Genomic DNA, 17,166 nt, shown 5'->3' on the forward strand with positions numbered 1-17,166 from the left:
TTATGACTCCTGGGAAGGTGGTTGAGGGAGGACCTCTTCCACTGGTATTTCTAAGGTCCATTAACCTTTAAGCCTCGCAAAAGGATTTGTGATGCCCACACATCCCCCCTCCAGGGAATTCCCCAACTGATTGAAGTTGGGCCAAGAGAGTGAGTCAGAACTGCAGCAGATGAGGCTGGTCACATTCGGTGCTGCAAGCAGCATGCCAGACGGTGAGGAGATGCTTAATAGACATGCGAAGCGTTAGGGGTGTTTCAGACTCCTTCACTGCAGGGGAAGTGACAGCTATGGAAACAGGCTGCTTTTAGCAGCAGGCCAGAGAATCCTGACTTGAATTTTATCTTTTTATTTTTTTTCCTGGGGAAGGCAAGCAGGCAAGTTCTGTGTAAGCTTCAAGAAATTGCTAGAGAACGGGTTGCAGGGGAAATGAAGCTTTCATTGAAACCGTATAAAGCAGCTACACCAAGAAATGGGAGAAATGGTTTCAATGCTAAAAGTCTTGTTTTTACTTAAATGAAAAAATTGATTTTTTTTGTTTTAGAAACAGCAGCTCATGTCAAAATTTGCTAAGCTGAAAAAAAAATCAAAGGACATTAATAATTTAAAATGAAATGAAACCTGTTTTATTCTGATGCAAAATGGATTACTCTGAAGGGTTTTCTTGGTTAGTTTGATTGAAAAGAATAATTTTCTTTGGACTGAAACAGATCTCCCTTTCTTTTTCTCAGTTACTTTTTGTGGATTGGCCACTGAAAGTAAATTTCATTCAGCCAGCTTTCCAAAATGATCATGTGCCAGTCCCTGCTCTGGCAAAGCAATAAATGAAATCTCTACAGACTTTTTTGTCTTGAACTCGCTAGCACTATTAAAGTTGTTCCCACTGTACCTAGGAATAGACGGGGGCCCAACTTGCAGCCTGATGACAGGGCTGCAGTAGATGGGTACTGAACTACACCTTGAGAGCAGGAATGTTCAGCTGTTAACTCTGTGCCCCTTTCCTGAGCAGGATTTCCTAATCCAGACACTGTCCCATTGCACTGTCCTATTGGAGGAACCTGCATGAAGCAACATGTCGTAAGAGTCAAAAACCTTTTTGATTGAGAGCTGTCTATGATGACAGCAGGGCTAGAAATTGCTAGTGATGAGTAAAAAAAATTGTGATTTGCAAGCAATTTATTCTAAGCAATGCCTAAAAGTCTTGGGTCAGTCGTTAGAGACAGCTACTACATTTTTCAGTATCATTATCTAAACCACCATCAGGACGGAAATGATAGGCCACTTGATGACCAAAGAGCTATCAACCTAATTATACTGTGATGAATTCCTTTCAAATCTGTAGAGCATTTAATGCATTCTTAAATGAAGCCATCCATAATTAGAAGCCTTCCAAAACACACACGAGCATCAGAGTCCAAGAGAAGCTGATTAATTGTTAATGAGGTTCCTTTGCTTACTAGACAGATTGGAAGAGGCAAGGAAGTGGAGCTAGAGACAGAAGCTGGCATCACTGTGCAGGTTGAATGAAACTTTGTCATTTGCCAGACCAAACTTCAGTTATGCAGCTTTTTGTTGTCCAAGACCTGTGACAGACAGTTTTGACTGTTAGGGAAGAGATCTCTGTTTTTCCCATAATTCCAGTAACAGATGAGATGAAAATTGCTCCAACTTCACTGGTGGTTTTGGAAATTGTGGAATAAGATTTTTATCAGCACACTGCTAAATTCATGCTGAGCTGAACAAAACCAACGGTGTTACCAGAGTTACCATAATATGTGTGATATCAGTTACTTACCTGCACTGGTAAAAGGTCATTCTGCCTCAAGGAGCAACCTTGAGAGGAATCCCAGCTCAAGGGGAAATCACTACCATGCAGCCAAGCTGCTTAGCCAGGAGAGCTCAAAGAAGGCTCACTTAGGCTGTCATATTTATAGAATAAAGTGATTGGCTTGTAGTCAAATCACATGGAAATGGGAAAGATATGCATGAGGCTCCTTGTACCCACAACTTTCTTTGTTCCTTGATAAATGAGTCTTGGAAAACTCACCTGCTACTCGCATGTTAATTGCATTATTGGTCATCTAAGCTCATATGCATTGATGTTCACTGCATCACTCTGCTCCTTAGTGGGTCTTCAGAGAACAGAATGAAACCAATGGAGTTCTTGGCCCATTATGGCGTAGGCATTTGTCTCCTTTGGAGCTGGTACCAAACTACTGCTAGTTTGATTAAGGGGTTGAGTGAATCTGTCACAAGGACAGGCTTTTAAAAACATTTTCCTAATGCTTCAATATTATTCTGAGTTCTGAGATGTCTAAATGAATGAAAGTCACAGGCACAATCAGACTTTAGTACAAAACCAGTCAAGCTATTTGCTTGAACTTTTCCTTCTGGAAAAGGTTCTCAGTAACTTAGCATTTCTAATTTTTCTCTTAAATGAATGAAAACTGCATGTTAGAACAATCCATTGAAGATAAATAAAAGGAAGCACTTCTTGCTCCCAAGTCTTCCAATGCATTGCAGAAAACTGAAATTCATGTCATGTCTGTTCCAGCAGCACAGATAACTGAGTGAAGCTATTCCAACACAGGGAGATACCTCCTGCAATTTCATTTTGAGGAGCTGTGATGGGAGCTGCAGACAGTTATTTTTAATTTTTATTATTTAATTGTTCCTTCTTGCCTGAATGGTAGAAGATAATAACCAAGTTGCAGTGATGCAGCACTAACTCCAGGCATCAGCCCTGGTGATCTCATGGCTCTGTCACAGCAGGCAGCCACCAGCTCCTAGAACCAGCCCTAGTGACAGGACAAGGGGAAACAGTATTAAATTGCGTCAGGGGAAGTTTAGGTTGGATATTAGGAAAAAAATTATTTACTGAAAGGGTTGTTAGATATTGGAACAGGCTGCCCAGGGAGGTAGGTAAGTCACTATCCCTGGAGGTGTTTAGAAGAAGAATAGATGTACTTGGTGACATGGTCTAGTGTTGGACCTAGTAGGGCTGGCTAGATAGATGGTTGGACTCAATGATCCTGAAGGTCTTTTCCAACTGTAACTATTCTATGGTCATGACATACATCTGTCCTCTGTTCCTCTACCACTCAGCTGGAGAGCATGGCAACTTTCTACAAAGACATTGACCTAGAGACAAAGAAGCAAACATAGCCCTATTCTGTACCCTGCCATAGTCCCGCAGGTAGCTGGAACCTCTCTGTAACCATGACAAAAGGAGATTTACAACTACCATCCCTGTAGCCTGACATGGTCCTAAAGGCAACTAGAAGCTCTATGTAGCCATGGACCACAGGAGCTCTGCACCTCCACCAACTATATAAAACTTATCTCAAAATAAAGTTAGATATTCATATTTTTCTGCTGGTGAAAAGGCTGGAAGTAATGTCTGAAAGGAAAAGCCTGGAAGTTGGTGAAGACTGTGACTTTGGGTTTGCCTAGTTTGGAGAAAAGGAGGCTGAGGGGTGACCTCATGGCTCTCTGTAGCTCCCTGAGGAGGAATAGTGGAGAGGAAGGTGCTGAGCTCTTCTGCCTGGGTTCTGGTGATAGGATACATAAGAATGGCACAAAGCTGCACCAGGAGAAGTTCAGACTGCACATTAGGAAGTGTTTCTTCACCAGACTGTGGTCACACTGGCTTCCTAGAGAAGTGGTTGATGCCCCCAGCCTGTCAGTGTTCAAGAGGCATATAGACAATGCCCCTAACAACATGCTTCAACATTTGGTCAGCCTGGAAGTGGTCAGGCAGTTGGACACGATAGTCATTTTAGGTCCTGTGCAACTGAAATAGTCTATAAACTGGAAAGCCTAGCACATTGTCTCTTATGCTCCAAAAATGTGAAATTAAATGAAGTTGTACTAGGTCTAAGTATGTGTATGGGGGTCAACCATGCTCAAATATATATAATTTTTCATTCAGATAAGAGTAAAGATCAAAGTCTAATTGGAACATGTTCTGTTAAAAACTACAAAACCCTTTTTTTCCTTCCTTCCCTAATGTCCTCTATAAACTCAGTTATGTGTGCTCTTTGGAAGCCTGCTTTACAATTTAAAATTTCCTATTAAAATAAACAGCTTCTAATAAAAGGCTTTTATATTTCAAAAGCCTTTCTGCTTTCATGGTTTCTGTAACATCTAGCCTGTCAGATTTAACTCCATCTGTGTTCAAGGCTTGAGGTGCTGTTGAAATGAGCATATTCATATTATGTTTCTCTGTGTGTTTACACTATCATCTTGAATTATTACCAAAGGGGTATGATAACGTCTGATAAAATACTTAGGTTGCCCTTTGCTATGTATGCACAATCAAAGCTGTACTGAAAGCTCAGTGTTTGGAGAGGATTTAAGTTATTTCAGCCCTGTTTAAAATATCCATAAGAGGCATACTGTAGATGGGGAATTTATTATAAAATTAATAAAGCCCCAGCTCAAAAGTGCACAGACACTATTCAGAGCTGGCCACATCATGTTGACATCATAGTTGTTTGCCAGCTGACACTGTGCTGTAGGTTGTATTGCACCGATGACATTTTGAGGGTTTCCTGATCATTTTACAGCATTAGCGAGATCAAATCTTGTGGAACAACAATAGCCAATTACATAAACACAAAGCCCGGTAGATACACTCCAGCAAAGCTTGTGAGGCCACATCTGGAGTCCTGTGTCCAGATCTGGGGGCCCCAATACAAGAAAGATGTGGAACTATTGGAGAGGGTTCAGAGGAGACCACAGCGGTGATCAGAGGGCTGGAGCACCTGCCCTAGGAAGAGAGGCTGGGGGAGCTGGGCTTGTTCAGCCTGGAGAAGAGAAGAGAAGGCTGTGGGGGGACCTCATTGCAGCCTTCCAGTCCCTGAAGGGAGCAGAGAAACAGGAGGGAAATCAACTTTTTAAAAGGGTAGATGATGGCAGGACAAGGTGGAAAGGACTGAAGCTGAAGGACACAAGGTTCGGATTAGATATTAGGGGGAAGTTCTTTACAGAGAGAGTGGTGAGGTGCTGGGACTGGCTGCCCAGAGAGGTGGTGGATGCCACATCCCTGGAGGTGTTCAAGGCCAGGTTGGATGGGCCCTGGGCAACCTTGTGTAGCTCCAGGCCTGGAGGTCGGTGGCCCTGCCTGTGGCAGGGGGCTGGAACTCTATGGTCCTTGGGGTCCCTTCCAACCATTCTATGATTCCATGAAAGCTAAAGCTGCAATCTATCTTTACCAGTGGTAACTTTATAGCACACACTCGCATACTTAGCTCAGTTCACATTGATCTGCAGGGCTCTTTCACTGCAGAGCTATGCCAGCAGCCCAATTAAGAGTAGGATTTAATATGAGAGAAACTTTATGAATCAGAACTTATTTAAAATCATTCCGCTTTAATTTTCAGCTTCCTCTTTTTTTTTTTTTTATTTTCAGGAGGGAGAATCATTTGGAAGCTTTTCCAACAGCAAGGAACATAATTTTGCAACTGATTTTCTATCCATTGATAAAAATGCTTTTCATAAGATCCAGCAATGTGCTGCTTTTGGAAGCGTTGCTTGAAACAATGAATCACTGCCTTTTTAAAGATATAAGAGGAGTTAAGAGTGGATGTTCTTAACATTAAAATACTTATTGCAGTCATAAGGAATGTCAGAGCAAGTGCTCTAATCGGCAGAAATGATGAGCTTTAGGGGTTTTGTGCATGCAAAAAGTCAAGGATAGTATATTATTTTGTGCAGCCATCTGTGGCATGGCTCTAGGGAACAAAGGGACTGAAGTAATCCCTAGGGTAACTTTACTCCCTCCCTGAGGCATAAATTCATTGCAATATTTCTATTGCTTACTGTTAGCAGATATTTTTCAAAAAAGGGTAGATGTCCAGGATCAAGGAACCCTTCCACTATTATTTTTAAGCTCTACAAGACAGACAGTTTCGACTATGGGAGAAGCAAGAAGCTTAACACATGTGGTCTAGATGGAGCCTTAACTCCACAGACCCTGAGGCAGGGCAGGCAACCAGGCAGCGAAAGGTATCAATTTAATTTCTGTTAATAAAACAACATTTGCTTTGTGTGTGTTTTCCAAAGGTCTTACTTTTTTTCTCAGTAAGAAATAGATTCTCTACCCTTCCTGTATGGATGGGAGCTCATTATATAGTGTTTATCCTACTCAGTAGCAGCAATCTTCCAACCTGTGATTGGTATGGGGCTCCCTTAGCTCAACAGCAATAGCAACTGAAGTGTTGTATCACTACCTGAGCACCTAATTCTGCCTCTCCTAAAAATGCAAGGTAACTGAGATGGCTGGAAAGAGGAAGGGTGCTTGGGACTTGGAGGAAAGGGAGATTTAGGAAAGATATATTTGCACCCAGAAGAGGAAGACTGAAGTATGCAAAATGAAAGGGGTTTAGGAACCAAGTTGAATGACAAAGCATCTTTGGGGAAATAAAGTTTGGGAACCCTTGAAAAAAGAGGAATGTCAATTAAAGTTAGGGAGAAATTAATTGAATGAGTGTGTGAGGAAGAGAGAGAGATCAAGATTTACTTGAGTACCTGAAGCGCAGCCCAGATCAATTACTTGCTGCTGTCAGCATCATCAGTGCGATGTAAGAAAGATTGAATGCGCGCTATAAAATGCACCATTTAACAAAGTTCAAGCTATTAAGTAATTAGAATATAATATGTGAACATGCTGAATATGCTTATTTAAATGTAAACGGTTATTCACTGTTTATTTTTAGTACAGAAAAATTATCCAGCTTGTTTAGTTGTCCTTGCTGTTTCATATTCTGCTGATCTACAGCATGCCTCTAAGCCAGCATTCAGAGGCAGCCGCTCTTTTATCGATGGCATCCAGGGACTCTTCTTGAAAGGTGCAAAGTGCACGAGCTGCAAAGGAAACAAATGCAAGGTAGGTAATAAATATTCTTTGCTCCAACGGGCTGAGGGAATAGCAACATTACATTTCCACTTATAGAGAGATCACTAATATGGCCATCTGTCAGTGATGTTAAGGGACAAAGCCTGAATGCCTGATCAGCTGGTGTTACTCATTCAGTAGGAAAGATTAGCCACAGGAGTAAGTTGTTTTATTTGTAATATGGGGGGATAGTTTGTTCAAATGAGAAAAAAATGGAAGTTATGCTGGTTGTGTGCTGACACTTAGCAGAACAAGCTCTCCTGGGTCATCCACTGGCTTATCAGGTGGCTTTAGGTAGATAATTTCACCTCGCTATGTGAGATTATGGCAAAGCACTTCTCATCCAAAGATATTAAAGTAATGACCACTGTAAATTCCCAAATGAGAACGCTATTTTGCTCCCAATTATGACTTCCAAAACAGTTATGAAATGTAAAGCATAGTTTGTCTGCAGGGTCTTTCTGATGCTAACACATGCTGGTCCTGTATCTGGCAACATTAAGCTGAACTTTGATCTTGATATGGTACAGTTCAACTGGTTTTTTAAATCCCAACACTTCCAAACTGGAGTTTACCAGCATCCATCCATCCTGGAAGGAAGGCAAAGAAAACGCTGATGTGTGTGAAAAAAACTATATATATATATATATACCTGGTGTTCAAACAAATAAATAAATAAATCTGGGTGCAGATTTTTGGGAGGGTCATGTTTAAAACCATAAAGTGAGATGCCTACTTTAATTCTAAGGCCTTTATTTAAATGTTTCTGATGTTATTAGTCTTTTGAGACTGCAAACTACTCACTAAGTTCCAGATATTGAAAAATATATGAGTATCACTTCTCAGTAACACCTCCTGAAGCATGTGGCCTATAAGATCTTTTAGTCTTGCTTTTGAAAAGGATGATCCGTAGTTGGCTGGAGGTTCATATCAGAAAGGAACAGCTGATTGTGAAAATACTATTCCAACAAGAACCATAACATTTCTCAGATTCTATCTGTAAGTCAGTAGAGGCCAAGGACCATTCCTAGAATAGGATGGAAGGAGATTCTGGAAATCATCTGGTCTAACCCTGTATTTGAAAGAGGTCCAGTTAGAGCAAGGTGCCCAGGGTCTCTGCCCATTTAAGAGATGAACATCTCCAAGAATGGGGTTTTACAGCCTCTCTGGGCTCCTCTTCAAGTATTTAATTACTCTCAGTGTAGAATAGTTATTCATATGTAATTTACATTTCCTGTCAATTCCTAGCTTTCTTCTAATCATATGAACTCCCCAAAGGCAATTTGGGTGTGTTCCCCTGTTATGGAGGCTAAAGAAGTGCAACAATATGGATGTGGGCAAACTTTGCTACTTAGTCTCAGGGCTAGAGAACAGCTTAATAGACATACAACCTCAAGGTCTTTGCTCCCATCAATAATTTGAGTGTAATAGCACTTAATTGGAGGGCTCAGATCCTGTCAGTGGGTCAGCACCAGAAGGGACAACTCCATGTGCATAGGTATGCAGAAGACATACTGAAAAATTAGTAACTCAGTTTTGAGCATAAAGAACTAAAACCTCATTGATCTATCATTGTATCTTTAATTGTTTGGGTTTTTTAATCAACATGGCCAGAAACAATGTTAAAGCATCAGTAACGTGCAATCTGAGCCACGCAACTGCAGTCAGACAAGTGATTAAACAATCTGTGGCCCTTAGAATATATTTGGTCCCTTTTATGTAAATTAGGTCGGTGTGAGAGTACTTAAAAATATTCAGGAAGGGTTTTACTGGCAAACGAACCCTGCTTTTGCCACTGTGTTCCTCTACAGTGCTGTTATTAATATATCGGCGATGGGGAGGACTGAAGGACATGCAGTGTGGGACCAGCTCTTAGGTAAAGACCAGCACAAAATTTATACACAAATTCAGTGGTGCCTTGAGCCTAATGTTTTTTCTCTGTGTAAGAGTAGTTACATCTTCAGGGATCAGGAACTTTTAGGTGCAAATTGCCATTTTCTTGCATTGTCACCAATATTCTGCACATACAACCTAGAATATTCTTGATACAAAACTCAGGGTCTCACAAACAAAAAGAGGTGATAGAGTAGGGGAGGATGCTGGGACACTGGTGGAAGATAGTAATTGTCTCAGGCAGCATTAAAAATAAAGATTTTAAACATTTTTTTAGAGTAGGAATTTACTGTCTCGCTGTGCCACACAGCTGAGCACACTCCTCACCCCGATGAGCACTGAATATGCAATAAACAAATATGCCATTATGAGACACCTGGCACATACCTCAAGAAAGTAATGTAAAAGAAGCTTAGAAATGAGATGCATATGCAACAGTTTGAGGAAATGCATTTTGCCCTGCAGTGTCTCTGAGCTAGGGCACCTACTTTGTCCTGTACAGGTTCTCAGATGGTGGGGAGTAGACTATTATAGATGATCCATCAAAACCAATCAAGGATCATCTGTAGCCTAGCTGGAAGGTATCTGTGGCTCCTTGTCAGATTTCATGCTTGGTGTCTCAGGTGCTTTGGCCACTGCTGTCAGCTGAGATAGGTTTTGAGCAGAAATGCTGTAATTACATGAAGTGTATTGAGTAGAAGGCAGCTGTGGCACTTGCGTTACATAAATCCTGCTGCATAGAGAGAAACCTTTAGGTAAAAAAGCGGGTGGAGAAGAGCCAGATAAAAAATGATACTTGCTGTTCTGTAAATATAAGATTTCTTAATAAAAGATGACATTCTGGAATGATTCTGTGGGGCAAATTCTTTGTCGGTAGAGGATGACAAGAGACCGATTATATGCTCTGCAACACTAAGAAAGATATATCATCCCTCTCTGTTTTGGTTAAAAGTACAGACTTTGTTTCTGTTTTTGTAAACATGTACATAGGATACACTTTGTAAAAACTGTGTGGGAAAAGACAGGATTTTTCCAGAGATCATTACTTCCTCCTGAAGTTCTTATGGACACATGAATTCTGTAGTTTCCCTGTGCTAGGCTTTGGCTGAACTGTAAGTAAACCCTGTAGCTGTGGTCCTACCAGCAGTCCACAGATCTTCCCCTTTGGCTTTGTTCTGGGAATGCCTTTTTTGCCATGTCCACCCCACTTTAGGACTCAAAGACCAAGTCACCATTAACTCGCACCATCTGATTTTATTTACATCTGTGGGAAGTGGGTATGAAGCACAGCTGCTTCAGTGCTTCTTGCTGGTCAGCTCTGGATGGACAGGATGTAATCAGATCTAATGGGAAAATAGGAATTAAGGGAGCTGGGCGAGAGGCAGAAGTAATCTGATCTCATTGTCTCTGCAAAAAGAACTACAAACCCTTGCTTTTTCCTTTTTTAAAAATTCTGAAAATGTCAGCAGAGCACCATAATTCTATTGCATCCTGTCTGAAAGGAAAAACCAGTGTTTGATTCATAATCACTTTCAGTCACACTGAAACTAAGAGATGGGAGATTTTTTTTGAGATTCCAAGGTTTTAAAATGAAATATCAGAGCCAGTTGTGTACCAAGCTCCTTTGAAAATTTTACTTTCTGACCTCTAAAAAGCCATCATGGAATCACAGAGTGTTAGGACTTGGAAGGGACCTCAAAAGATCATCTAGTCCAACACCCTGCCAAAGCAGGATCAGCCAGACAATCACACAGGAACACATCCAGGTGGGTTTGAATGTCTCCAGAGAAGGAGACTCCACAACTTCTCTGGGCAGCCTGTCTCAGGGCTCCATAACCCTCACAATGAAAATGTTCCACCTTATGTTCACATGGAACTTCCTCTGCTCCAGCTTGCACCTGTTGTCCCTTGTCCTGTCACTGGCCATCCCTGAGAAGAGCCTGACTCCATCCTCCTGACTCTCACCCTTTACATATTTATAAACATTAATAAGGCCACCCCTCAGTCTCCTCCCAGCTAAAGAGGCCCATCTCCCTCAGCCTGTTCTCACAAGGAAGGTGTTCCACTCCCTTGATCATCCTGGTGGCCCTGCACTGGACTCTTTCAAGGAGTTCTATGCCCTTCTTGAACTGAGGGGCCCAGAACTGGACATGGTATTCCACGTGTGGTCTCACCAGGCCAGAGTAGAGGGAAAAAAATCAGTTCGGTGAAGTTGTCCCATAGCAGCTCTGAGAAGCCTCATGGAAAGGTCAGCACCCATTTCTGCTTCATACAGAAACAGAAAAGCCCACAGGGATGCAGACCAGCAGCAGTGTTTATGATCGAGCAATGATTTGTCCTGAATGGCCTTATATGATTTATTGCATAGTGCTACCTTTATAAAGAAGATCAAGGCTTTGTTGTGGAAGGTGTTGCCCAGCTATGTAGGAAACTGGGATTTACATGTAATCTATGTCCAAAGAACATTTGTTGAGTGTTCAGAAAACATATGACATAGGTGTTGAGCCGCACAGTTACTGCGCTATTGAGGGGCTTTTCAGTAAGTTGGGCAAAGAAAGGGAAAGAGAAGCTGGAAAAGGCAGACATCAATCATCTTCAATGTGGGGATGACCAGAAGGTGTCTGTAGGTGGAAGAGCATGAATATGTGCATAGACTGTGAGAGTGAATAGGAAGAGAAGCTGGGCTTTGGAGGAAAAAAACAATTATGGGATGCTGTCCTTGACAGTAGAAAGCATGTGTTTCAGTCACTGCTGGTGAGAAAGACACAATGGAGTGGAACTTGGTAAGGAAACAAACCCACAAAACGCTCTGCAAGGAGCAGTTGAGCACTGTAAGCTCAGCCTCCTTCTCTTTTAAAATTATTTCGATGTGTTTGAGGGTTTTTTCCTGTTTGTTTGTTTTTTATTTTTACGATGTGTCAGCATTCAAAGCTTAAATGTACAGCGTGGCAAAGCTGTAGCTCAATCCCAAAGGAAATATCAGGCAATGACTGCTCTATGGGCTGTGTATATATCAGCAAGAAGGAAAACACGGCTCAGACAGCTTTTTTAATGTCAGCAGAGTCCCTTTATACAACTTACAGACTTTCACCCACAGTAATTGCTCACAGTTGTCTTCTAACATACTGCAGCCTTTGTTTTAAACCAGACCATCTTTCTGAATTGCTTTTTTTGCTGCAAACATGTCCACAGATACTTCATTACTTCTGTATTTTGTTCCAACTGCTTAGTGAACTGGTGATTTAAAATTGCAAAAGGCCTGTTTGGACTAGACTTTTTCAGTCAGAAAAAAAGTCTGGAATAATGTGAAATACATTTAAGAAAGACATGCTTCTTCCAGGATGGAAAGACCTTTAAGATGCTGGAATCTTCTGATGCACAGAATTAGAAATGTGGGCTGAACATGAAATATGGCAATTAAGAAATTTTCTAAGCCTTCTAAATAGGAGTTTTTAGAGATTTTCAAATGTTTTAAATTCAGCAAGACTTGTTCAACTTTGCTGTTTCTGGATGCTTCTTCTCACTGTCCTTATACCTCCTTTTCTCTGTACAGTCTTAATACAAATCAAGAAATCATCCATAATTGCCTTTTATTCCCCAATGACCCCAGTTTGCTACATCCATGTCAAAGCCTGGTATTCTTAAAACCATTACCTACTAATACCATATCTACTGCTGACAGGTTCCCTAGACACTGTGACCTTGGGAGTCTCTACTCCCCAGAAGGTCCCCTTTAATTACCCATGAAGTTTGTTAACTCCTCACATACCTTTCCCCAGGATGTTAAAGGAATGCTAGGTGACATGGTGGCCCATCCATCCCTCATGGTGTTGTGACTTTTGTCAGCTTTGCACATCTTGTGTCTTCCAGCAATTTCCCATATCACTTCCAGCAGCTTCCCGTGTCCTATTCAGACAACTCAACCCCAGTCTGGAGCTTAAGGACTGATCCAGTCATTTTCTCACAGCCTTAGCAAGGACCAGTAGCTGTAAAAAAGCTGTGAGAAGACTGTGTCTGACATTTCTGTCTTGAATGGCTATCTCCTTTTTTGATGAATCTGTCATGTAGGGACAGAGAGGGTACCTGCTCACTTTTAATAGTCAAGGTTTTGTTTTTGAGGTTAGTATTAGTGTGATTTGCTTAGTTAATAACGTGTAAATCAAATAAATTGAAGGATATGATTTCTTTCTCTTGAATTTCTTCATTTCTGGCAGTGTAATTGAAACTCTTGTAGGTGTATCTGATCTCCCACACGTTGTGTGGAGCGAATAAATGTGTAGCTTGAGTAAGCTCTAATGGAAATGTCTTGCCAAAATATCCCACACAGGGTTGGGAGGGAAGACCTTGAATGCTGCCTTTCACAGGGTAGAGCAGATCCTCCACTGCATGGAAGTAATTTGGAAGAGTTATATTGGAAGAGTTATATTCAGAAGATGGAAATGGCTGTGGTTCTCATCTGTTCAAGAGCATTCCTCATGGGTACAAGTGAGGAGATACCACAGCAGAGGCCCAGGAAGAATTCCAGGCAGGTGGAAGAAGTGGAGATAAATAAGAAAACTGGTCCTATGTCTTCAAGTACAATGAATAATTTATCTAAATTAAAACAGGGATGTCATAATTTAAACCATACGTCTATTTCTTTTTTCCCTTCTTACAGATCATGGAAGTTGTATGAAATGTAGTTTTAGAGAGACAACTGCTGCACTCTGACTTTCTTGCTTATACTTTCTATCTCAATTCAACCATTTAAATTTTTCCCCTATTTCCTTCTGTAACTCTTCATTTCATAGAGGAAAATTCCTCAGCTTGTTCTGATCCGGAGTTACAGCTCATTAACAACAGATGTCAACATTGGACTTTTAGGATATAGGCTTTCAGCTACAGGCTGGCATGAAAGGAAGAGAAGGCTAAAAAAGACTAGAGAAGATGAGGACCAGCCCTTAAAATCTGTAAATGATTCAAAAAAACTTTTGTTTTCTGCTCCCATCATGGAAAGAGTAGGAAAAGGGACAAACCATTTGCAAGCATAGTAAAACAAGGCATTAGTTAGACATGCATGGATTGTTACTAAAGTGACTATTTTCAATTTTTATATGGAAAACCAAAATATTTTCTTCTGCCTAGTGTAGTAGAAAAAATTAAATGTAAGTGGGGATATTGCCAGAAAGTTTATTGCATATTAACTAATTTTATTTTTGGATTACTATGCAAATAAGCAAAACCCAATTCTTTAGTCAATAAACAAGTTGGGATTTTTAAAATATTTTGATGGCGATAATCTTCCTGGTGCTGGGTGTCAGTTCTGCTGCTGATCAAATCAGCTGGATAAATTATTAAGCAGCAGTGATGGACAATATTTCAGGGGTAATTACTTTAACAGTAATAAAAATGAGTGTATAAAGTGCACATGTGGATACCTTTATAATGGCAACTGCTGCTTTTGGGAGCTCTCTCAGCAGTTATGCCATGCTGTACCAGCACAATTGCTAAAATAATAGCACTCTAACAGCCATGGAGGACAATAAGAAAATCTGGATGAAATGAATGTAGATGTTCTTGTCTATTTTTATATGGCAAGCATCTCCTTCAGGAAAATAATATCACTCTTGAGGATCTTGTCATTATCCTTGAAAGAGTCCAAGTCCTTTATCCTTGAAAATGTCCAAGTGGGACTGGAGATTAAGCCTGGGAAATATTATGCATGAATAACAGACCAGTGTTCTGTTGCACCATAGGAAAGCAGGTATCACCATCCTGCTCTTGTTTAAAGGGTGCAAACAGCTGGGCCCATATTTCTGTCCAGCACCTTTTTTCTGCGTGTATATATCTCTAGAGTCTGGTCATTGCCATCAGTAGACCGTGTCCTAAACAATGTTCTTTGAGGCAGTAGTTGTGGTTGGTGTCATCTCTTGCCCAAGGAAGAGATTTGTGCAATGAGCTCTTGATCTGGGGATATTTTAGCCTTTTCCCGACTGGCAGATCTTTCAATGAGAAGGTGTGGCTTCACTGCCAACAAGACATCTTCCTCTTGCTTTGGAGATTTTCTTGGGTTCTTTGTGTCACCAGTTCTCTGTCAATGCATGTGCTTTGATCTGTAGTCTCTCACCTGTTTTCTACCTGTGGCTCACAATTTTATTTTTTGGGGATGTGACTAGGTTGTTAGGTTTACGGGGAGCCTGAGAGATGCTGGACAGCAAGCTACAGGTCAGAGACACACACCTGCTGATCTCTGTGGACCTTGGGGGCCATAAAACCTGCTAAACCTTATAACACCTACAATGGGATGTGATGATAATCACTTTGCAATTGGAAGGAGTCTTGTGATAGCTCAGATTCCTGTGAGCCCACCATAGCATTCTGCTGCCTCTTCTTCCATAAAGATGACTTTTATTTGTCCCAAAAGATTGGGATCCATCAACTTCAGTTACTATCCAAAGCTTCCTGGTGGTGTCAGGTAACATGTTTTCTTTCAGTTAACAGAGTGAAGGTGACCATTTACCTTGATGAAGCTGACAAGCACGAAGTCGTTAAACTGCAGAAACTCCATTTGTGTCACTCATATGTCAACAATGATAGATTTACTGGGCACAGACCTCCAAGCACTTTGTTGCTGAGGACTCGACTGAACCCTAACGCTGTATCATGTTATCTGTCCTTGCTAACGTGAACATGTTTGCAACTTTATGTGTTTCCATACCAATGTTGTCTCTTTCCTCCTAGGGACTGGCCATACCTTTGAATACTACTGTATTAACACCTGATTATGGTTTACCTGCATCCATATTTAGTTAGGCACTGACAAAACCTATGCTGGCATTAGGAAAAATAAAGCATAATAAGAAGTAGAAGACATACAGTTGCTATCTCAGTCATCCTCAAAAGCTAAAAAAGAAAACATACCTTTAAATCCATGAGGGTTTTTTTTCAGACTGCATGAAAGAATAAAGGAAGAGGAAAATTTTATATTTCTGCTCTGAAACTATTTATGGATCCTTACAGTACCTGGTCCCTGCATCCAGAAGGCTCAGAAACATTGTGGAATTCACACCAAATATAGTTTCCCCTTTGTTTTCCACAAACAAAAGCCCTGGGGATATAAACCAGGAAGGGACTACAGTTCACTTTGGCCAAGGCCCTGTCAGGACAAAGGGAATGGGTTTGGAGCTGTGGGACTGAGAGTAATTGCCTTACAGCCTCTCCATCACCAGCAGACATGCTAGAAGCACAGAGGTGGAAGAGAAGGCAGTATCTTCTTCAGGATTAGTTAGTGGTATAGAGAAGGTAGCTGTTTAGCACACAACCTTCTCTTCAAATATCCTCAAAAGTTTTATCTGGGTTTCTCTGGTTTGTTTTGGGAACTTTTGTTTCTAAACTGTACAGGTTAGTTCCTACACATTCCTACTTCTGTTTTTGGAGTGGATCTTATTTAGCCCATAGACAGACTGATGCTGCTGCTGCTACAGAACTTGGGGGACTTGGTTTGCATTTTCCTCTGTAGGTTTTAAAAGAATTCTAACCAGGATACTATTGATTTATTTTGTATATTAGATGGTCCAAGAGCAAAAGGTGCTGAGAAGAGGAGGACAGGTATTGTCTCAAATATGCTTGAAATAATCTTGCCAGAAAAGGGGAAAGAACACATGTTCAGTTGCGTTTGTTTTCATCACAGGTGGCCCTTGCAGCTGAACAGGGAGAGCTTTTATTTTGGTTTGTATACACTTCAAAAACATGGATGCTCATGCCTCTGTCACTGTACTGTTCCCACTAACTGACAAGGGAATTCTGTGTTTCACTGGAAAAAAAAAGCCATATTTTTTTTTTTCACTCACCTGCTAGAGGGTGAGTCCGAAAGAGCATCTAGAAGAGGTGAACCTACAATAAGAATAAGAGAGATGAACCTACAGTAAGAATGAGAGTTTGCATGCAAAACTTGCTGAGGATTTTCTCACTCATGCTGCTTGTCATGGATATGTGTCATCTTGTTCATTCTGTGATATTAAGCATGGAAAATACATGGTAACCATGCAGGCATACGAGAATTGGAGGAACAGGTGCAATCCTGGTTTGTGTTCACCATATCCCCAACTTACACTGATGTTAAACGAGAATGTGAGGTCTACTCTCAGTTTGTATGGATTAACGAGTCCTTTCTCAGTTGCTGGCATGGCCCTTAGGGCTTGTCTACTAAGGAAATGAGTTTCCAGTGTACTTGGGTTTACAGCTATCAGCTTGGGGAACTCTTTTGAACTCTGCCCTTGGTTTTAGTTTTGAAGGACTTGGGAACAAATGCTGTTTCTGTCCAAAGCCACTTTTGCCAATTGGGTAACCTCAGCCATGCATATTACTTGCATAGCTAATTTTTACATCGACACCTTGCC

Source organism: Gallinula chloropus (genome assembly GCF_964237585.1).
Source record: "Gallinula chloropus genome assembly, chromosome: 3".
NCBI classification, from domain to species: domain Eukaryota; kingdom Metazoa; phylum Chordata; class Aves; order Gruiformes; family Rallidae; genus Gallinula; species Gallinula chloropus.